Here is a 22,894-nt window from a genome sequence, read left to right on the forward strand (position 1 = left end):
TAGAAAAAGTGGGCCCTGAAAAATCCTCTCATTCCTTCACATGGAGTGCAATGGAGCAATGAGATAGCCAAGGCAAGATTCTGCAGGGCTGTGTAGTTCATGGTGCAGAGTTTGAATGATTTCTGCTAATAAAATTTCTGAGATAAAAACTGACTCTCCCAAGCAATAGCCCTCATGTAATAGATAGGCTAAGGGTCAATGTACAGGTGTGTCCTCTCCCAGTTCATCATTTGCATCTGAAACATTTGCATCTAACAGCTCTTAGCAAGACATTATTTTAGTATATGCATGTTGGATGAGGCACACTTTATCTTAAGGAAACTAGATCTTGAATTTCTTATTTCTGCATTCACTCATCAAATACTTGAATGCCTACTGTGCCAGGAACTCTTTTAGATTCTGGTCCCTAGAGATAAGCAAACAAACAGCAATCCCTGCTCTTGTAGGGCTTTCACTACAGTGAGCAAGAAATACAAGCATAAAAGTAGTTTCACACTTAAATACATTATTTCTCATCCACTCCCCTAAATTCATAGAGAGAGACTAAGTAACCTGATGAGGGCTACCCAGTTTGTACCAAGAATCAAGTAGAAAATTCAAGAGTCCACAACTAAAAATGCACTAAAAATGACTCTAGAGAAAGTGCTAAAAGAACCCATTTCTGTACTATATCCAAGACCAGTGTCTTACCAAGTTAATTTATAAAGATTACTTTATATGAATTTTTTATCTTTTCATTTTCCTTTCTATGAAAAATTTTTAAAAAGAAGAAAAATTAAAAGTATCTTATTAAGGAATCTTCTTAAGTCCTGTTTTTTAAAGAAAAACTTATGACGTAAAGAGAATAACAATTCTAGGTATGCTGTTTTTGAATTATACTGAAGGGGCTGTCTAAAAAGATCTGAATAAAAGTAGGGTTTAAAATCTACTTCAGTGCTCTATCTCTCTCAATTCTTTATTTTCCAGCAGAATTATTTTATAAAAATCCAGTGCGATTTAAGATAAAAAATATGTGTACTAATACAACTATATTTGACATACAGATGCAGGTTTATAATGTTAATCATAAAATAATGAAATGCTTTTCTAATTAACATTAATATAACCCTATAGTAAATAATTTTCAATAACCTAGGAAAATCTACTTTGGCAAAACTGGTTACACCCACTCATATTTACTTCTAGGTACCCCTACTTCAATGATTGGTCAAATTCAAAATGGCGTGGGAATCAGAAAAGCCCAACGTAGAGTCACAAACAGGAACAGATAACTCCACAATACAATTTTCATTACCTTTGAGAATAGCTTTGTGGAGACAAGTTGTAGAGTTATAGAGATAGTATTTGGGGAATCAGGGGTAACCTAGGGAGTCCTATAATACTTCATGTTTTGACCAAGGATTGAGGTTCATTTTGCCAAATCTGTGAAATCTGTATTCAGTTTCTAGAGTGGAGCTGTGTGAACACAGAAAGCCACAACCCCAAAATGAACATGAAGCCCTGGCCAGCTAAACTGGCCAGTTCTAGAAATACCTGCCTTATGTTAGGTGCAATTTGGCCTTTACCTTTAACAGCACAAAATAGTTCTTTTAAAATATTTGGCAAGTCAGTCCTTTCTTTCCTATCCCCTATAAGATGATTCTAGCTTAGATCTCTATTAATCTACCTCCCAGGTGGGTAAGACTCCCCTGCGGAATAAAGACTTCGGTTTCATGTTTGGGTTCTTCTCAGTCTTTTTTGCTGGCTTTTCATTTTCTGATTCCCCTTAACTATCAATGCTCTCAAGGGTCTGACCTCATGGTACTAATAATCACCCAGTGTTGATAACTTTCAAATCTATATCTCCATCCCAGGATTTCTCCTTATTTCCAAATGGCATATCCAGCTTGCTATAGAGCATCATCTCTCTGTAATGGTTCCTAAACACCTCAAATTCAAAAATCCAAAGTGGAATTTTTAGTCTTTCCCTCCAATCACGTCCTTCATCCTGTATTCCTTTGTCTTGATGAATAGTACTACCACAGTCTATTCAAACAATCCAAGTCTGCACTGAGCCTCTTTATTCCTTCTTCCTAAAATGCTCACATTCAATCAGCCAACAATTCTATAAATTAAACATCACTACAATTCATTCTCTTCCAATATTATGATAGCTCCTACATTCAAGGCCTTATCATCTCTCACCTGGACTATTTTAACATTTCCTACCTTAGTTCCATACTTCTATTCTCGTTATCTCTTCATTCCATCCTGCCCAAAGCCATAAGGTTTCATACATACAAAGTTTATCAAGTTCCTTCCCTCCTTTTCCCTTGCTCTTATTCTGTCTGAAAACCTTGAAGGACTCACCACAGCTCACAGCCATAGAACTCTAACAGAGACACATATACTATTAGGGAAATGTAACATCAAGCCAAGGGGTAAATGAAGACACAGGATTAATAGTCCATAATCCTGAAGGACTGGTATTGCCTCATTGTAATTAAAATACATTAGTTTTACTTTAAAACCAAGTTTGTAGGTAGAAGTTCAGATTCAAATGAATTTCAGACTTCAAAGAAATTGCACTTGCAGCAGGCAGATTAAACCTGTGAGTCCACACTTCTCTGACACTAGGATACTTTGGAGGTATCTAGCACTGTAGCTGCTATATAAGCATGAAGCTTGAAAAGTGTTTTGAATGAATGAAGGTCTACATGATTAAATGTAGGAATCCCAGTAGCTTTAATCCATTTAGCACACAATTATTGGCTCTCCCTTATTTTCCAGGAGATGATGACTCCATTTAAATTTCAACTATTATCACAGTAGGATCTTAGAAATCTTCTCACCTAATGTCTCAAGCTACAGACAAGCTGCAGGATACTTTTCTATAGCAGCCCTGACCCATAGCTATTTGTTCTTTCTCCAAATAGGTTCAGTAATAGAGAACGTCACTATCGAATAATCAATCTTGATTCATTGTCAGAAGCTGCTTTCTTATACAGGGTTGGAAGTTGAAGATAACACAACTTAATTTCTTCCTAACATAGAGATCATTCATGTCACATGTCCCAAAATACAGACTGATAAAGAAAAATGCCCTTGGACTCAAACTGTGAAGAGGTACAATTTCAAAAATAACAATAGGAACTTTAACCATTAATTGATCCTCAGAAGCCTGCTGGTGATCTGATAAAAGAACAAGGAAATCTGTTGCTGTCTGCTCTCCAAGCCCAAAAGAGACAGTGCAAACTCTAAAAATCTTTGTGCCAAGGGAGAGGAGACATGTAGAATGTTGCTAACCATCCGGTTCTACAAGGATTAAGACATTTGCCACTGCAGCCACTGAATAACTGTGCACCTGGAGAGGAATTCAAAATGAAAAACAGGGTGATGCACTTTGTGCTTTGGAAAAACAGCCTCCTTCGATAGATGTATATCTCAGGAAGAATTTTAATAAATCCAGATTCTTGCATCTTCCCATACATAGAAAAGCACTAAAATCATTAACTGGAGTTATCTGTTTTTCATGACTAGCAATAATCTTTTACCACGATGTACGCCCGACTGCATATACTGCCTAGTCAAAAATCATATATACACTGGCTTCTTCCCTACAGTTTGGAGCAGTTTTCTCAGAGCTGTTTAGAGGCTATCTCCCAGGCTATCGTCCTTTTTAAGATCCCTGAATAAGACTTAAACTCACAACTCTTAGGTTGTGTGTTTTTCTTTAAGTCACACACAGGAGAAAGCTACATGAAAACTTACTGGTGCTACTGAAGATTCTTGTTTTATACCGCTCAGTGATACATACAAGGTTCATGTCATTATCTTCATTTTACATTCAAGAAAAAAGTTCCAGAGATGCTAAATTATCTCCCCAAGAGCCCTAAGCTAGTAAATGATGGAGCCAGAAGCAAGACTACACAGCATGGAAATATCTGGTAAGAGGTCAAGTTTATCTGTAACTCAGTTAAGTCTTCAATAACTTATCTGGAATCTTCCATAACATCCCACAGACTACACATTTCACTTTACCTTTTTTTGCAAAGGTTCAGTATATAAGATGCAGAGGGGGTACATAAATAAAAGTAAAACCAAGCCCCAGTGCATTTCTGCTTTGTGGGTTTGTTCTCTCTCTCTTTTTTTCCTTTTTTTTCTTTGTACATTTCTTTGTTTTCCAAATTTTAACCAGAGGAGATTTCTTTTACAAGTGTTAGGGCGAAAAAAATTATCAAAAACTGATTTTTGTGAGGTTTTAATTTTAATACTGAGGAGAATTCATTTCTAAAACACTTTTTTGTAATAACCATTTTCACATGCAAATTTACAAAACACAGTGCAGCTTGCTCTTAGCCCCTCATAGAAATGAGGTATTTTAAACACCAGACCTGAAAAATAGATCCCATCCTTGAGGCCTAAGTTACTTTAATGCCTGTTAGACAAGAAGAGACTCACAGATGCAGCCTCCTCTTGTAACCAAAATAAATTGAGTTCAGGCAAATGTGGGTGCTAATGTGTGCATCCAAAAATAATGACCTAAATGATCCAATTTCAGGCCTCCAGTAATCACAGACACAGCTATTGAGTTGAAAAATGAACCAAGACTTGAGAGTGTAAGATAAAGCAAAGGGGCAAAGACTGACACTTGTGCTGAGCAGTTTATAATTTACTGGTTCTTCCTCAGTCATCTGTCTACTCGAGAAAAATAAATCATGATTCTGACAGAAACCACTGCCAGATGATTTATCTTTGATTACTTACTATCTGTTTAAATGTTATCAATCCACAGCATCCTACATTTATCCTTAAAAGTAACATGAATTTGAAATCATAAAATGATATTGACAGGATTCTTCTCAATTTCTTCCTACCCCGATACCAGTACACACCTAAGCCAGCTGCTGAGGTCCATCACATTACTAGAAAAAAGTCAAATTACAAACCAATATGTAGCCCATGATCCCAATTCTTTTTTAATTTTTATTGAAATATAGTTGATTTACAATGTTGTATTAGTTTCAGATGTACAGCAAAGTGATTCAAGATTTCATGGAGTAATCTTTTTTAGATTCTTTTACATTATAAGTTATTACACGATATTAAGTGTAGTTCCCTGTGCTACACAGTAGGTTCTGTCGGTTATCTACTTTATACATAAGTAGTGTGTATATTTGAATCCCAAACTCCTAACCAAGTCTATTTTTAAAATTAAGGAAATGTCATCAAATCAGTCAATGAGACTCATTTTTTTTCTTTATACTCTTCAGGATTCTTAAACTTGTTTCAAGAGCATGTATCAATTGTAAAATTAAGAAAAAGAGTGTTGATGTATATACACTAAAAAGTTAAAAATATGGGCTTCCCTGGTGGTGCAGTAGTTGAGAGTCCGCCTGCCGATGCAGGGAACATGGGTTAATGCCCTGGTCTGGGAAGATCCCACATGCTGCGGAGCGGCTGGGCCTGTGAGCCATGGCCGCTGGGCCTGCACGTCCGGAGTCTGTGCTCCGTAGCGGGAGAGGCCACAACAGTGAGAGGCCCACATACCACACAAAAAAAAAAAAAAGTTAAAAATAGTTTTCTCCTACATAATTTTAGGATTAAGGGTTTCTTATTTGTTTCATATTAATATTTTATATTACAAATTTTCTTCCACCATATTTCATTTGTATTATTTAAAAAAACAAAAAAATTCTAGAAGGAGAAGATATATCCCAGTTCAAATTACACAATGTTTTAAGTTGGTGGGGTTTGATGACTATCTTTAGTGTTGTGTTTGGATTCCTCTTTCTATTCTGTGTGTATATCTATTATAGATTTTTGGTTTGCGGTTACCATGAGGTTTTGGTATAGTAGTTTATGTATATATACATGATTGTTTTAAGTTGCTGATCTCTTAATTTCAAATGCATTTAAAATATCCTGCATTTGTGTGTTGATGATTTCCTACCTTTACTGAATGTTTGTCTTTACTGGTGAGCTTTCCCATTTCATAATTTTCGTGTTTCTAGTTGTAGCCTTTTCTTTGCTGCTTAGAGAAGTTCCTTTAGCACTTGTTATAAAGCTGATTTGGTGGTGTTGAATCCTTTTAGCTTTTGCTTGTCTGGAAAGCTTTTGATTTCTCCATCAAATCTGAACAAGAGCCTTTCTGGGTAGAGTATTCTTGATTGTAGATTTTTCTCTTTCATCACTTTAAACACCTCATGCCACTTCCTTCTGACCTACAGGATGTCTGCTGAACAATCAGCTGATAGTCTTATGGGGATTCCCTTGTATGTTATTTGTTGCTTTTCCCTTGTTGCTTTTAATATTTTCTCTTTAATTTTTGTCAATTTGATTAATATGTGTCTTGGTGTGTTCCTCCTTGGGTTTATTCTGCCTGGGACTCTCTGCACTTCCTGCATTTGGGGGACTGCTTCCTTTCCCATGTTAAGGAAGTTTTCAGCTATTATCTCTTCAAATATTTTCTCAGGTCCTTTCTCTTTCTCTCTCCTTCTGGGACCCCTATAATGCAAATGTCGGTGTGTTTGATATTGTCTCAGAGGTCTCGTAAAGTGTCCTCATTTCTTTTCTTTATTCTGTTCTGTGGCAGTGATTTCCAGCACTCTGTCTTCCAGCACACTTATCCATTCTTCTGACTCATTTATTCTGCTATTGATTCCTTCTAGTGTCTTTTTCATTTCAGTTCCTGTATTCTTCAATTCTGTTTGATTGTTCTTTATATTTTCTAACTCTTTGCTAAAAACTTCTTGTAACTTTTCGCTCTGTGCATCCATTCCCTTCTCAAGTTCTTGGATGATCTTTACAATCATTACTCTGAACTCTTTCTTGGGTAGATTGCCTATCTCCACTCCACTTAGTTTTTTATGTTGTTCCTTCATCGGAACATATTCCTTTGCCATCTCATTCTGTTTAAATTCCTATTTGTAATTTTTATGTATGTAGTAGGTTAGTTACGTTTCTCGACCTTGGAGAAGTGGCCCTCTGGAGGGGATGTCCTATGTGTCCCAGCAGTACACTCCCTTCTAGTCACCCAAGGGCCAGGGACCACTTGGTCCCAGGGTAGGTTCTGACCTGTGTTTGTGGACTCAGTTCCACAGGCTGTGGGACTATAGTTTTCTTGCTTCTGGTGCCTGCCCACTGGTGGGTAGAGCTGTGTCTTGGCCCTCTTGTGGGCAGGGCTGTGTAAAGGGGCATGTCTAGAAGTGTCTGTGGGCTCAGGAAGTCTTTAGGCAGCCTGTCTGCCAATGGGTGGGGCTGCGTTCCCACCCTGTTGGTTGTTTGGCCTGAGGCATCCCAGAATTGGAGCCTGCAGGCTGTTGGGTGGGGTAGGTCTCAGTGCCAAGGACACAAGATATCTGCCTCCAGCCAGAGTTTATGTAGATGAACACTCCCCAATATGTCCACCACCAGCTTTTATGACCCCAGAGAGAGCCACAGCCCCTCCGGCCCCTGCCTCCCCAGGAGACCCTCCAAGACCAGCAGATAGGTCTGGCCCGGGTTCGTACGAAGTCACTGCTTTTGCCCTGGGTCCTGGCACATGCAAGACCTTGTGTGCACCCTCCAAGAGTAGAGTCTCTGTTTCCCCAAGTCCTGTGGAGCTCCTGCAATCAAGCCCCTCTGGCCTTCAAAACAAATGCTCTGGGGGCTCCTCCTCCCAATGCTGGACCCCTAGGCTGGGTTGCCTGGTGTGGGGCTCAGAGCTCTCACTCCTGTGGGAGAACTTCTGCGATATAATTATTCTCCAGTTTGTGGGTTGCCCATCCAGGTGGTATGGAATTTGATTATATTGTGATTGCACCCATCCTACTGTCTCATTGTGGTTTCTTCTTTATGTCTTTGGATGTAAAATATCTTCTTTTGGTAGGTTCTCATCTTTTTTATCAATGGTTGTTCAGCAGTTAGTTGTGATTTTGGTGTGCTCATGAGAGGAGGTGAGGTCAAGGTCCTTCTACTCTGCCATCTTGCCTCCCCATCCAATCCCTACTGGGGTTTTTTGCTGAAGATATATAACTTTTTCATAGAGATATAGTCAAAAACAGATACTCATTCTGTACCCCTCTAATTTATTATCTTTTATAAGTTGCAAATGACATATTGCATTGAAGTTGTTCCATTTGTATTTATAGTTTAGGATAAATTCATTTATATAAAACAGCATATTTTCTAATCAGAATGAAAGCAGAACATAATTTTACTGTGAGGTTGAACATAACAGTACAAAAATTATATTGACACTTTACACAATAATGCTAGCTACCATTTACTAACACTTACAAACTCCAGCCACTATGCTACATGCAACATGGTTTTAATCCTCTCAGAAACCCTGCATTATTGTCTATGCCATCTTACAGATTAAGAAAGGAAAACAGTATGAGATTAATTTGCCTGTTGAAGAGTACTCTGGTTGTAAATAGCCAATCCTATCACCAGAGAAGCCAAAGCTCAGGCTTTCTCTAGTACCACCTACAGATTTATACCATGAAAGATTTGTCTTCATGTACTCTACTCCATAACTTACCACACACATAATTCCACCAAAATTGTTTTCACCAGTCACCAATGACCTTCATGTTAAGTACAACAGACACATAATAGATACTTTAATCTGTTTGTTTGTTTACCTTTCTATACTATTTAACATTGCTGATCATTGTCTCCTTCTCAAATTATTTTTATCTTAGCTTTTACAACATCATAGGTAGTTCCTTCTTAGTGGTGCTTAAGGCTTTGCTTTTTCTGCCCTCGAGCCTTGTTATATGATGGCCCTTGCTAGACTAAAATCTCATATTTGTAGTCTGAAATCTGAAAACTTGTATATATGTACACACACAAACACACCACATATACATATATATCACCAGTCCACACCAAACTTCTTAGCTCCAAACATGTATATGTATGTACATCAAATAACTACTACTGGACATCTACAACAGAATGATTCAGAGACACATCAAAATGTGTCCAAAATAGAAATCATTAGTTTCCTCCAATAGTTCTACTATATTGACTTTGCTGATGAATACCAACACCCAGGTTGCCAAAACTAGGAATCTTAGAATCAACATTTACACCATCCTCCTGCCTACCTCCCACAATCACTAACAAATCATAAAAATGTACAGATGTTTTTCCTCCTAAATATCTCTGGAGCAAACTCATTTTTCATTGCCGTCATGCTAAACTAGACTACCACCTTCTCTTGCCTCGATTTACTGGCTGAGCAACTAGTCAAATCTTTCTAAAATGCAGATGACATCTTGTCACCAATCCTATTTTAATCCTTCAAAGGTTTCCGACTGCTATTAGAATAGAGAGCAAACTCTGAATTTGAACGTCCTGTAAGATCTGGTCTTTGCCTCATGGGCTTTACCTCCAGCGATTCTAGTTCTTCTTTCTCTTCCACTCTATTCTCTACCTCTATTTTCAATCTTGTACTTCTGTGGCTGAGCCATATACTCACTCCTCTAAGATTTCCTACCTGCCTGAAACACTTTCCACTCTCATTTCTTTCTACTGCTGAGTCTTCCCTAACTTGTAGACTATGTCATATCCCCTGTCTATGGCTCAAAGGGTTCAAGAGAACTTTCTTATAATACCCAAACTATAAATACCTCAAGAGATCAAATGTCTAACAGTTTAACTTACCAAAAAAAGACAAAATGATGAAATCAAATATTAAAATCAGACAACCCTGAATACAATATTTTGATTAAGATACCTGTTTTAGTTTAAAAACAATTATTTAAAACTAAAACTTAGACTGCTCTAAGGGCTGAAATGTTTTTTGAGGTTATCTAGTCCATCTTCTTAATGAAGGAAATATCAATGAAAAGTACATGACTTGCTTTTAAAAACATTAATATTAGTTATTTTACATCTTAGGCTTTATTTATACAAACCCTATCACTTTGACAAAACCAGGGAAAAAATGGGATTAAGAAGGTCAGATTTTCTCACTCAAGCATTTTAACCTTCTTGACAAATCAAATCAAGCATGAGCCAAAGCAATATACAGACACAATTTAGGCAATGAGTTAATTTTTATACTTTATCTAACTAACTAGGGTAAAATGAACAAATATCTTGTCATATGGGAGTGCCAAGTTGTCACTTCTAAGAGTGGGAGATGAGCAGCTCATGGTGCTGCAAAAAAAGGGGGAGTTAAGCACCAGCCAGGAGTCTAGGCGATCAGGTTGTTCAAAGGTATCGCACTCTCACCAGTAAAGAGAACTACCGAAGCTGCCCTAATCCTTCAGGGGGACTCTCGCCACTCTACTGCACACTTCCTCAACTAGGATGGTGGTTAAGATGCACTACTTCCCACCCTACTCTCTGCCCTAGTCTACTGTTCGCCAGCCCTGGAACCTTAAACAAGTTTCTTAATCATTTACAGATCATAAAAAAAACATTTAGCACAATGTTCAGGACATTGTGAGCACTATGTAAATGCTATTTGTAGAGGAGGAAAAGGGTAGATTTTCCTCTACCCTCCCAGACTCTCGCTAAGACTTCCTGTAACAAAAGACAGATTAACAAGTATTAACAAATTAACATTAACAATGTATTAACAAATGTATTTAATACAAGTTTTGCGTGACACAGCAGCCTTCATAAAGAAATGAAGACACCCAAAGAAATGATTAAACCTGAATGTTTTTTTACGCTAGGTTTGAAGAAGAGTTACAAGCCTTGGAAAGGTTTGACAGGACCAAGCGTATGAGCTAAGTATAGTAAACTAGGGGAAACTTAGCAAGATCATTCAGATTCCTCTGTGTCCCTTTGTTTTCAGAGCTAAGGATGTTCCTTTCCTTCTAGGATAGAGAGGGTACCTCTCACATGAGGATTTTGTGACCTGCTTCAGGAGAAGGTCAGAAAGTCCTTCCTTCACATGCCGTTTCTCAAATTCCCTCAGGTTGAAGTATTCAATATGTCAAGGTACCATATTTTGACGTAGTGTGTCCTAAACCCTGTCATATTCTTGTTATTTCTCTTTCAAAAAATCATTTTTGGTTTGGACCACAGGTAGAAGACAACAGGTTAAGAAAAGAGCTCATATGCCATGAAGATCCTAATAAAGAGACAATGATTGGGGTAGGGGAAGGGCACGACTATTTTCACTTTGATTATTTTAGCACTAGTGAGAGTTGGAATTTGAATTATCTGGATATTTATCCTCTTCCTTGTTTCATATCTGCTGTGAGCCAATTTATATTTTCTACTAAAATTTCCGAAGTGGAGAAGCAGAGTCCCTTTATAATAGTTTCCACACTAAGAGGCATTTATTCACATTCAAAAACCCACAAGAATGTGGCTCCCTTTTAAAGAGGAAAAGGTCACCAGAGGGCACTTTGATTCTGGGCAAAGGGATACCCCAGAACAATCCCTGAACAACAGCTTCTAAAAGAACAATAATCCTCTGAGAATTCCAGCACTTTGTATTCTCTAGTTCCCTTGCCTAACTTTGAAAGAAGGTCATGATCTCATAGAGGAAGCATCTCAAGTATGTTTACAGCATTTTTATGCAAAAAGAATATATGCACATCTCAATCACAGTAATGTAGGGGGTCTTGTTAACTATGGATCCCTCCATCAGTAACTTCTTCTAAGGTCTCTCACTTTCCTAAGGTATTCAAATTACTGGCTGTCCATTTCCCTCTCCAACCCAATCTCCATACTTTCAACATCCACACTGATACAGCTCTAATACAAGTCTTGTTCTTTCTTGGCGAACGAACCATTTGTCACTGCAGCTTTTCACCATCTGTAATGTTTCTCCCTCCAGTTTTACCACTGCTCTTCTTCACCTCCACTGTCTACACAATCTTTAGCTTTCTGTTTTTCACACCCCCTCATTGCCAACAAACCTGCCTACTGTGACACTTGCCTCCACCTCCTGCTTAAACCACCAGTTAAACCATTTCAGCATTAATACTCTAAAATATATTAGATTGGCCAAAAAGTTCGTTCGGTCGAACTTTTTGGCCAGCTCAACATTTCACTCCTGCTTTTGGCAATTCTCAGCTTTGGGTAATTCCTACAACCTTTAGAGCAAGAGGACAAAGACTCAGATATACCTCCTTACTTTGATACAGCAAAAAACAATGTGCATAATGGTAAATCAGCAAAAAAAGCTAGAACTCAACATGGTGGCAAGAACCACCATGAACATGGTGGCAGAAAATAAACTGCTATGGTTCCAGTGAACTAGAGCTTTATAACACTAGTTCTGACTTAAAAGATTATTATACGTCTGCATTGTTTTTTACTTCTGTGAATGGATCTGCACTACACAATTTTCTTAATTTTACTCCCATCATATTTATCGTTTACATTTAAATAATTACGTTAGTTTTATCATGACTCCAAGCTTGAAACTACTCAGACAAGGCAATGAGAGTACTTCAGTGTTTCCTAAGGTAATGTTCCCAGTACAATAAAGACACCAAATAACCAAATAAACAGTGATGTGATTTTATGGATTAGATTTTGAATTTGTATTTCAAGTTATTTTATTTTTATTGAATAATGTATTCTGAGATATATGTAGAATATATTCATCCCCAAATAACTTTAGCTAAGATGATTAATACAATCACTGTATTAAAAACATAATAAAATTTGGTGCATTGAGTAATAATATATTTATATAGAGTAATAGCACTAATCATATCCAAAGTTTACAAAACCCAAGTGGTCTATAAATTTTCTTTAATTATCTAAATTGTTATTTCTAAAATATTTATTTCAAATTAAGATACCACTTAATAACTGTTCTAATTGAGATACTTTCTCATTTAAGTAACTGAAAGGTCTAGTTCAAACTGGTTTGAAAAATAAATAAATTCATTCTCTTACACAACAGTAAATCCAGAAATATGGCAGGTTGATTCAGGGACCCAACAATGCCATCAAGCATTCAGGTTCTTTACATTTTTTTCTTTCTTCATTGATGCATTTGTTTTGCCCTCGAGCTCGATATCCTCATGGACAAAAGATGACCCCCTATTGCAATTTCAAGCATCTATTCCAGACAGGACAAATATCAAGAGCTGACATATGTATGCCTTCTCACCAATGTCCCCTTCCCAAGTGTAAAGGAAGTTTTTCTACCCCACCTCCCTCCAGTTCTGTCATTTCATATAATTGACTCTGACTGGGACAAGGAACAAGTGCCCCCTCCATAAACAATCACTGACAAGGGAAATAGAAACACTGTGACTACTAGCTCAGCCTAATCCAAATTTCTTATTAGAAATGAACTGCCTTCCCCTTGAGGCAGGAGATAGATGGGCCCCAGGCCAAGCAGCTGGAGTTAGTCCCCTATAGACAGATACTCAAAGATGAAGATAGGAGAGGCTGAGCCCTGCCCAGATAAAAGATAAGAGACCACATATTCCTCATTCTCTAAGTCAAGGAGAGCTTCCCAATTAAAAAGCTCCCTGGAGGTCAAAAGAGGAGTGATGTAAAGCTACCCACAGGCCTCTTTGCTGGAATCCATCTTGCGTGCACACATGGGAGGATCCTGAGATGTACCAAACACGGACTCAGAACCAGGCAAATCAAAATGACTGGCCAGGGCTTCCCTGGTGGTGCAGTGGTTGAGAGTCCGCCTGCCGATGCAGGGGACACGGGTTCGTGCCCCGGTCCGGGAAGATCCCACATGCCGCGGAGCGGCTGGGCCCGTGAGCCATGGCCGCTGAGCCTGCGCGTCCGGAGCCTGTGCTCCTCAACGGGAGAGGCCACAACAGCGAGAGGCCCATGTGCCACAAAAAACCAATTTGAGATATAGCTACATGTCTATAGATATATTCACATATAAAAAATAATACCTAGAAGCAAGTGTAATTATTATTGTAATTTTAAACTGGTGGTAAACCTAAAAATATTTCAAAATATGTGCAGAGTCATGAGACATGACAATAAATATGTGCAACTTCTAGAAGGTTATAGGTACTTAAGATTGCTTGTGTGTGTGTGTTTCCCTGCCTTCAAAACTGAAAAACATACTAAATTTAAGTGAGGTGTTCAAGAGTAATAATGTTATTGTTTTATATCCAAGTTCATGGACACCCCCACCACCACCACCACGAGTGTGAAATGGAGCGCACACTCAACTCCTTGTGACTCCAATTACATGTTAGTTAGACCTGGAGAAATTTAAAAAGAAATAAAAAGAACATAGCAGTTTTTTTAAATAATTAATCCAGTTAAAGTTCTTAAACTCCCATATGCAATTACTAATGATTATGGTCATCAACATGAAGATAGAAAGGAGAAACATCTCCAAAGTTCCGAAATTCAGTTTGCTCTGTTAAACCATTCACAGGGTTCCATGCCTCTTTGCCTTTACCACTCACTGTCTTGAACTGCTCTCCTTCATTGCTTGCTAACTCATCTTCATCCTTTGCCTAGGAATCACCTCCACACTTTCTTTCCAGACACTGCTTCCCCTCGTGCTGATAAATAACCTCTACCCCTACTCCTTCAATATTCTCTCCACTGTAGCACAGAATTATATGGAAATAAGTTCTATGTAAGTCTATTTAAGTTAATTGGAGATAGGTCTCTGTCACTGCCAAAAAAAAAACCAAAACAGTGTTCAATAAATATTTATTAAATTCCATTGGATAATATAAAAATCCCTTATTTGTCAACTCATACTTTAAATCTAGTAACATTTTTCAGAATGAGAAGGGGGGTGGGGGAAGATTGCAAATTTTTATGAAGACTTAAGAGAAAGTCTGTATATCTCATCGAATAAGAAAGTCCCAAAGAAAGATTTATTATAACATTGTTTTTTAAAGCCTCATCTGCACTACTCTAGGAAATTTCATTTTTCGAAATTAATCATAAATTTCCTAGTCTACCTAATTTAAGCAATTAAGCCTATGATAAATTCACATGTTATAAATTTAGTAGCAGTTCTTCCTTTAAAAAGAATTAAAGACAATGTTGGCAATATAATAAATCTTACTTGTTTGCCATAAAGAATTTTAAAGGCTTTTCTCCTAGACATCCAGAGTCACAATGATATAAAACAGAAATAATAATTCACAAAATTTCAAAACAATACCTATTCTTATTATAAAGCATTGTTACTTTATAGATCTGAAATTTCAATAGACTTTTGCCATTTCAGATGGCATTTAGATAATTTCAAATACAATTCATTTACTCAAATATTTCTCTTTAACAATTCTCTTAAACTGTATTTTGCTAAACTACACTGCATAAGTAGCTTCTAACTAATTATATACTCAGTTACTATATGCAGCATAGAGATAAACTGCTTTGGAATTAACTCAGTTATACAATTGTTCTTTACAATAAGCCAAATTTCTCTATATTTATGTGTACTACCAGCAACAATCTACATTTAAGTACATTTTTAAGATTATAATAGTGCACATCCTCAAGGAGGTAGTAGGAAAGTTTTACCATCAGCCAAAGTTCCATATTTTTTATGGAGTTCTTCAAAAGCAGACAAAAATTAAATAGATTATGAGAATAACATGCACATTGACCTTTAAAAACACTTTACAAAGCACTCTGTCTTCTTAAGTAAAACTCCTATCAGTACTTACCAAGCTATGTTTTAACTCACCCAAGTGGAAATCTGGGTAAATTAACCTATTTGCTGTTAAAATTTTACTTGATGGTTGTAAACAGCTATAAGAGAAATCAAAAAGCTAAAATCAAGTTCATTCTCTTATATCAACTGTTAATTACCCCAAACTGGAGATTTCTGCCACAGCACAGATGGTTCTGTTTGCTTTTCAGCCAAAATGCTGTCTAAAATCACTATTACAAACTAAGTGAGAAGTAGAGCTTAGTTATCATTTGATGAAATATTACATAACTGTTTTAAAAGATTATACATCCAATCCTTAATGATTCCTTTAGTAGGTTACTTGTGCTCTGTATTTCCTTCTACTAAACCTCTCAACTAGCTATGTTTTGGTCATTTGAATGGCTATCATCACTTCTACAAGAAAGTGGATTAAAGACTGAGCCCAAATCATTCAATCTGCTTTTGGTTAACGGCTCTGTCAAAGTTTATGTTCCCTGAAATTCTTGGAGGACTTGTGGTTGAAGTATCAGGGAACAGATCAACTGTAACATCTGATAATCATAAGAAAAAGCTATACAATACCAGGAAAACACTACATTTACACACAATTCTCACTTCACAGAACCTTATAAACTTAGCAGTAGTAGCCACATTCCAAGCAGTGAATTTACCTTCTGACAGTAGTTAACTGCACATTTGTCTGTGTTCTACTTAAGAAAGGTAGAAAAGGCTTCCATGATTATGTCACCATCAGAGCCATTAACCAAGAACGATGATACCAGATATTTTCCATTATTTTTCTCATCCTTTACAGGTATAAGTAAAAGCATGAAACTCCTTTAAAATTTGGAAAAAAAAAAAAAGTCAAGAATCTCTAGCAAGAGTTATCTGGAAAAGATTTTAAACTAATGGTTAAAATTAGCTCAGAAATATCAATTAATTGAAGTTGCTTTTTCTTACGAAAAATATACCTAGCCCAAATAGAGAAACATCAAAGAATACATGTCATAATTCTCTGTACATATATATACATACAAACATATATATGGGAAAGGGATTATCTATCCAAGGCTTGGAAGTTTCTAAGATATATTCTGAATCTCCTCTTCAGAAGGCATGTGATGAAGATTATATGTAGGTATATTTATATAATGTTAATAGCAAGAAACAAACATGAAATAAAGATGGCTATTACTATCTAGATATTGTCTAGTAGGTGCACCCTGAAAAATATATACAGTGTTATTTAAAACTCTTTTAAAAAGTCATATTGGGACTTCCCGGTGGCACAGTGGTTAAGAATCCGCCTGCCAATGCAGGGGACATGGGTTCGATCCCTGGTCCGGGAAGATCCCACATGCCGCGGGGCAACTAAGCCCGTGCGCCACAACTACTCAGCCTGCGCTCTAGAGTCCGCGAGCCACAACTACTGAGCCCTCGTGCCACAACTACTGAGCCCTCGTGCCAGAACTACTGAAGCCTGCGGGCCTAGAGCCTGTGCTCTGCAACAAGAGAAGCCGCTGCAATGAGAAGCCCGCGCACCGCAACGAAGAGTAGCCCCCGCTTGCTGCAACTAGAGAAAGCCCGCGCACAGCAACGAAGACCCAATGTGTTCAAAAAAATAAAAAAGGCATATTAATCTTTGCAATCACAATTGTTACATAAATTAACTCACTTATTCATATTATGTGAGCAAATTAAAGCAGTCTTTCCATAACTATCATTAAGTATACAATATTGAATGATGAAACTAATTCCAAATTTACTATAATTTTACCATTTCAGTGGTAAACAGAAAATTTGTACTTATTCTCCTGCTCAGTATTTGAGTCAATTACCTGTTTTCTGATGAAAAATAATCATGCACTATAAGTATCATTAGAGTGGCTGAAAACATTTTCTTAGCGTAAAACAAATACAAAACTAGCAAATAACAGAGCCTAAAAAGAGTATAAGAACTGTTTTCTAAGCCTAACTCTGCAACAGTGACTTTTAGCGATTATCTTTAAAAATAAAGGGCTGATTTCAATTTCATATCCTCACTGGAAGCAAAGCAATTTCTCTGCTCAAAGTTTATACTATTTTTCCTCTTCAATTTGAATATATTTACGCTCCCATAGGAACAAGTTTAACTTTCCTGATCTCTAAATGCATTAAGACAAACACTATTAGATCCACCAGCCTCTAACATGTTTAGGGACCAGGGCTCATGGCAGTCATGCAGTTGGGTCCTGTAACTACTTTTGAATCCATTATTATATCCGAATAAAATAACTTTTCTTGTTCTTTAGAGGTTTTACAAAACAAATCACAGTTTTTCAGAACGAACCACAAAGTACTCTGCTAAGTAAAATTTAAATTTAAATTATCTAATATTCAGCAAGGAGAGTAACATTTTAAAAATGTTAAGTTTAAAATCAAAAGCAAAACTGGTTATTTTACAGTAAAATTACCCTATTACATCCTTGAACATTCACTTGTTCTTTGATTATTCAAAAAAAGTGCTGGTCGTGTTAAGATGACCATAAATTCAACTGCAATCTTCCTTATACTCCCACTTTTAATAGATTCACTATTAATGATAAGGTGAAGTCTAAAAATAAAAGTTATGATTAAGTATTTTACCAAAAGATCTTATCCTTTAATATATCCATATTTATTCTGTATTCTTTCTCTAATACACTAACCTCTTCACTTGAAAAATAGTTAAGTTACACATCCAAGAGTATGATTCAGTACATTGAACTATAAAAATAGGTAGTTTATTTTACTAATTGATGTGTCAAACTAAAAATTAAATATTTCACAATTATCATGCATGTATCAATAGTTTAAAAGTTCATACATTACAGATAGCAATATAGATAATAAATTATATGTTGGTAAAACATTTAAGAAGTAAAATAACCCACACAAATCACAGTGCTGAAAAGTTCTGAGCTGGGATTTAAATCCAAGCTTGATGTTTCCTCAGACATAAAAAGTATGCAACAAATATTGGTTGAATCAATTAATGAATGGCTCCTAAATCTACCCTCTAAACTTTTAAGGAAACTGTTGTGGCCATTGGGAAAAGAAAGTTTGTTTGTACATCATAAATGTATTTCAGTCTCTCAAGTGTTATTTCCGAGAAGGGAGCCAAATTCTGCAAATATATTTGGTAACTTCTCATAAAGGCAAAATTGAGCTGGTCTTAAAAAAATAACTGGTCCTTGAGTATAAATATAAACGAAAATAAAAAAGTCAATGAATTTGCTGATTGTTCTTTGCTGTTTGAGAGAATGACTCAGCTTTAGTCATAAAATCTCACCCAATATTTTCAAAAACATAAAATTTATGATTAAACTAAAGCTATGATTAAAAGGCACAGTAGTAATTTTTATAAATTAAATAGGTATGTCACTATTACATTTGTATTTTAGGTATAAATATTCCAATTTACCCCTACAAATCTCAATAGAATCAACCGAGACAGAAGCCCTATGACCTTATATCTAAAAACGTATTAACATAATTTCATCTCTTTAAAGCTTACTGTAGGCTTGTAATTATGCAAAGGAAATTTCTTTATTTTGCAAGTGGAAAAACTGAAATCATAGACAGGGAAAACACATTGCCAAGGGTGATTCATAAAGTCAATCTCAGAGAATAGGCTGATATTCACAATCCCAAACTCACCAATCCAGAAGAAATACCATATTAGTGTTTTTTACTATTCAACCCCCAAACCCACAACAGTAGACCAACCTTCCTGAAAAAAAAATAGAGGAAACATGAGCAATTTTAGCACATAAAAGAAGGGTCCTAATTGCAGATAAGACTCTCAGTTCCTGGCTAGTCCAGAACTTGGAAGCAGCAGGGCCTTAACGTATTGGGCCAATGTGTGAAATACTGAGATCACACCAACTTCTACTCCTTCAGGTGAAAGAGCAAGTTCTATTATCGGGATCACTTTTGACAAATACAAGGAAGACATGTGGACACATTTTCCACTTTAATTTCATGACCCACTTTAGTGCCATTTGAGAACACCTAATTGAATTATTCGATTTAGGTGGAAAATCACCTGCTCAAAACCCTAGTCTTCAGTTCTTACTGGCTGTGAAAACAAAGAAGGTCAAGGTCAAGGGCTTGCAGCAAGTTGCAGCAAGCCTAGTCCAAGTTGAGGAGACAACAAAGTGTGGGTATTTGCAAAGTATGATCTCACAAAAAGCACCAGGCCCCCAGCTATTCCACTGCAACACTGATAGGGAATGGTCAGACATCCCTCCTAGACCGCTTCTTTCACTCTCCTCTGTCACATCCCACTGCACTCTATGCTTAGCTTATTTTTTTTGCCAAGAATACTGATCTTAGTCACCTTAAAATTCTCACTGCAAAAGAAACCCCTTGTTTAAACCCAAGTACAACCAACAGCTCCTTTCCAATTATCCCCAGCAACTTCCCCAGTCCCTTTTATGTTTGGCTACTGAGCTCAGTCTAGTTTGGCTGCCGGCCAGGTTCCTCTCTTCTTTCCTTGTCAGTGGTAAAAACTTGGAAAACAGTCCTGGACAGCTCAAGGAGACCTTTTAATTATGCAGTGGGGCAGTACCTTAGTCTGTCTGCTGTTTCCAGCAAGGCTTGTAGTCGCCAGCGACTGCACTCTCCCAATTGGTGGGTTTTCTAGCAAGGTTACTTGTTTATTTGGGGAAGGAGGGAAAGACTGGCAGAAAAAGGGGCGATTTGCAAATCTGAAAAATGCCCAACTCCTCTCAGAGTTTCCTACCTCCTCACATTCATTCTGTCTCATTACTGCCCTCCTTTACCACCTTATCACCCACTTGGCATCAAAGACACAAAATCATCAGTGTCCGGGTCTCCTTGTAGTCCTAGAAATTAACAAGGGGAGTCACGACTGGAACACTCTCCAAAAACTTTTATTCTCAAGTGCTGATGCAAGATATATATATATATTTTTTTTAAAGCAGGTCCCAAAATAAACTTACTAAATTCTTCCTAATTGCATTATACTTTGTTAAACTTGCAGACTGAAATAGTGCATGTAAATGTCTGATTGCCAGTGGAAATAAGGCGAGCTCAGTCGGGAAAACTGCTAGGACCCAGGAAGGGATACCTTGACCGACACCCGCACTTATTCGGGGTTTGCCCAAGGTACTAAGTGCGCACGCCAAGCCCAACACCAGCTACGTCTTCCTTACTCTACCCTGGCAAGCTAGTTCCAGCTGCAGCGCCCAGCTTCCTGTTCAAGTTCCATTCAACATCGTAAACACATTCCAAGAAAACCAGCCTGCCCCGAGTTCCCTCCCGCACACAGGGAACTCTGAGCGGCGGCCCCAGGAGCCACAGGGAAGAACCGATCGCGCTGGGTTCTGATCCGTGCAGTGAATCAGCCCCCCGGGCTGGTGGACCCGGGCGAGCGAGCTCGGCAACGGGACCGAGAGCCCAGGGTCTCAAGCACCCCGCAGAGCCGTGCGCCTCTCTAAGGTAGCGCCCGCCAGAAGGAACTACTCGACCCACCCAGCCACAGGGTAACCATGTGGGCGCCGCCCCTGAGTTTGGGCCCTCCCAGCCCTGGGTTTTAAAGAATCCACGGCCCGGCCTCGGAGCTTCGCGCCTCCCCGCCCCCCATGCCCACACTCCCTCCCGGAGCCAACAAAAGGGAGGTTACGCTGGAAGAAGTTTTGCTCCTGGGTAGCCTCGCTGTGACCCGGAGATGACTTGCCTGCTCAGTCCCGTCTGGTCCGCACACCCTCAGCCGTCCTGATCCACCCGCGCCCCACCGCCCCCTCCAGCTCCTAACCACCGGCCCCGGCTCCCCGGACCAAAGTTACCACAAAGGGCTCCAGGAGTCCGGAGACCAATGCGTCCCCGACCTCGGGGGGCTCCCCGTCATCCCTGCAGCACTGCCACGGCAGTAGTCAACAGGTCTCAGCCTCCTTTCTTGCTGGACGACTTCCTGAGCCTTTCAGTGTCTTAATTTTTGCAACCTGCCCAGCGGCGGTAGTGGCGGCAAGCAGCCCCGCGCCCTCCTTCCCCGGCACCCGGCCGGGGCTGACCACCGCCCGCCGCCTCTCAGGATGTCAGTTTAAAAGAGACTGCACGCTACCTGGCGGGACGCTGGGCTTGCAGCCAGGGAAGCCCCCAGATAAACCGCGGTCTCTCCGTACCTTACTGACTGATGCAGTCGGGTCAGGCTCCGGGCAGGGACACGGAGAGCCGCCGCGTCCTCGGAGCCTGGCGAACTCCGCTCCGGCGCAGCCCGGGCGCCGTTTCCGTGGCCGAGAGGGAAAGTTTCTCTACGTCAACAGCGAGCTGGACTCGGGACCCTCCGGCTCCGGTCCCCTCCCTCTACGCGCTCTCGGCCCCCTCCCTCCTCTTCCTAATCGGCTGAAGCCAAAACTGGCGCTAGCTGGCGGCTGAGGCTCGAGGCTCGGGACTCCGGGTCGCTCCCGGCTGGGAACGCGGGGCTCCCCCTCTCGGCCAGAAGGAAACTCTCCCAGACTCGGCTGGCGCACTTGGGGCGATCTCCTTGGACACTTCCAAACGGGACGCCTGGGTTCCAGCTCGCTGACTTTCTTCGGTCTCTGATGCTCGTCTCCTATGGGCCCTCTGGGCTATATGGCGTCGGCACGCAGGACCCAGGGGGAGAGTGGAATGTGAGAGAAACTCGACCGGAGAAGACGAGGCCTTACCTTACCCGGTTCTTAGCCGGCACGGGAGCCAAAACACAGTTCTCCCCACCCCCACTCCTCGTCCCCCGCTGCGTTTCCTTTTGAACCTCCTCCCTGAAGCACCGGATCGGGACTATTCGCCTTCCCTTGTCTCTCTGTGTTTCCGCACACAATTTCAAAACACTTCTGCTACTTAACAAGAAAAAAAAAAAGTGTCCAAGGAAGTACATACACGAGTAGCACATACCTTCTTTACAGCCTTTATCAAGAAAGCATTGACACAGTTTTTGCTGTGTCTCTGGCCGCACCTCTACACTTTTTTAATTTATTTTTCCTCAGTTTTTTAAAACTTACTGAATCTCTGCACTTTATTATGCCTTACAAGAAAAAAAAAAGAAAGGAAAGAAAACAGAAAACTGCCTCCACCACCAGGTCATGCTCATTTGCTCCATTCAGATATTAACCTCAGAATGCAGGACATCTACGTGGGGTTCGAGGGAAAACATAACAAACCATCCTTACTGACACAATAAACTTCTGTGTGGGAAGAAGGACAAGAAGGAGGGATATCCTCGTTTAAGGACATTGACTCAAATCTTTTGAGATGCTGCTCAGAATTTAGTTCACTGAATTTTTCATTTGAACCTGAAAATAGATGGAG

The 22,894-nt window shown here is 39.0% G+C and overlaps 1 protein-coding gene across 2 annotated transcripts in view; it reads right to left on the reverse strand.

Annotated features, from left to right (window-relative positions):
* The window catches only part of GULP1 (GULP PTB domain containing engulfment adaptor 1), a 267,960-nt gene extending 245,672 nt beyond the window's left edge, over window positions 1-22,288 (reverse strand). Inside the window, exon 1 of one of the 2 annotated variants that reach the window (XM_027126188.1) lies at window positions 21,730-22,288. The gene's annotated coding sequence lies outside the window, so the exon portion shown is untranslated. The remainder of the gene's footprint in view (window positions 1-21,729) is intronic. The other variant, XM_027126198.1, reaches the window with a different exon arrangement.
* Between the last annotated feature and the right edge of the window lie 606 nt (window positions 22,289-22,894).

This window comes from Aethalodelphis obliquidens, unplaced genomic scaffold (assembly GCF_003676395.1).
Source record: "Aethalodelphis obliquidens isolate GAN/ISIS:26980383/991018 unplaced genomic scaffold, ASM367639v1 scaffold2, whole genome shotgun sequence".
Classification (NCBI taxonomy): Eukaryota; Metazoa; Chordata; class Mammalia; order Artiodactyla; family Delphinidae; genus Aethalodelphis; species Aethalodelphis obliquidens.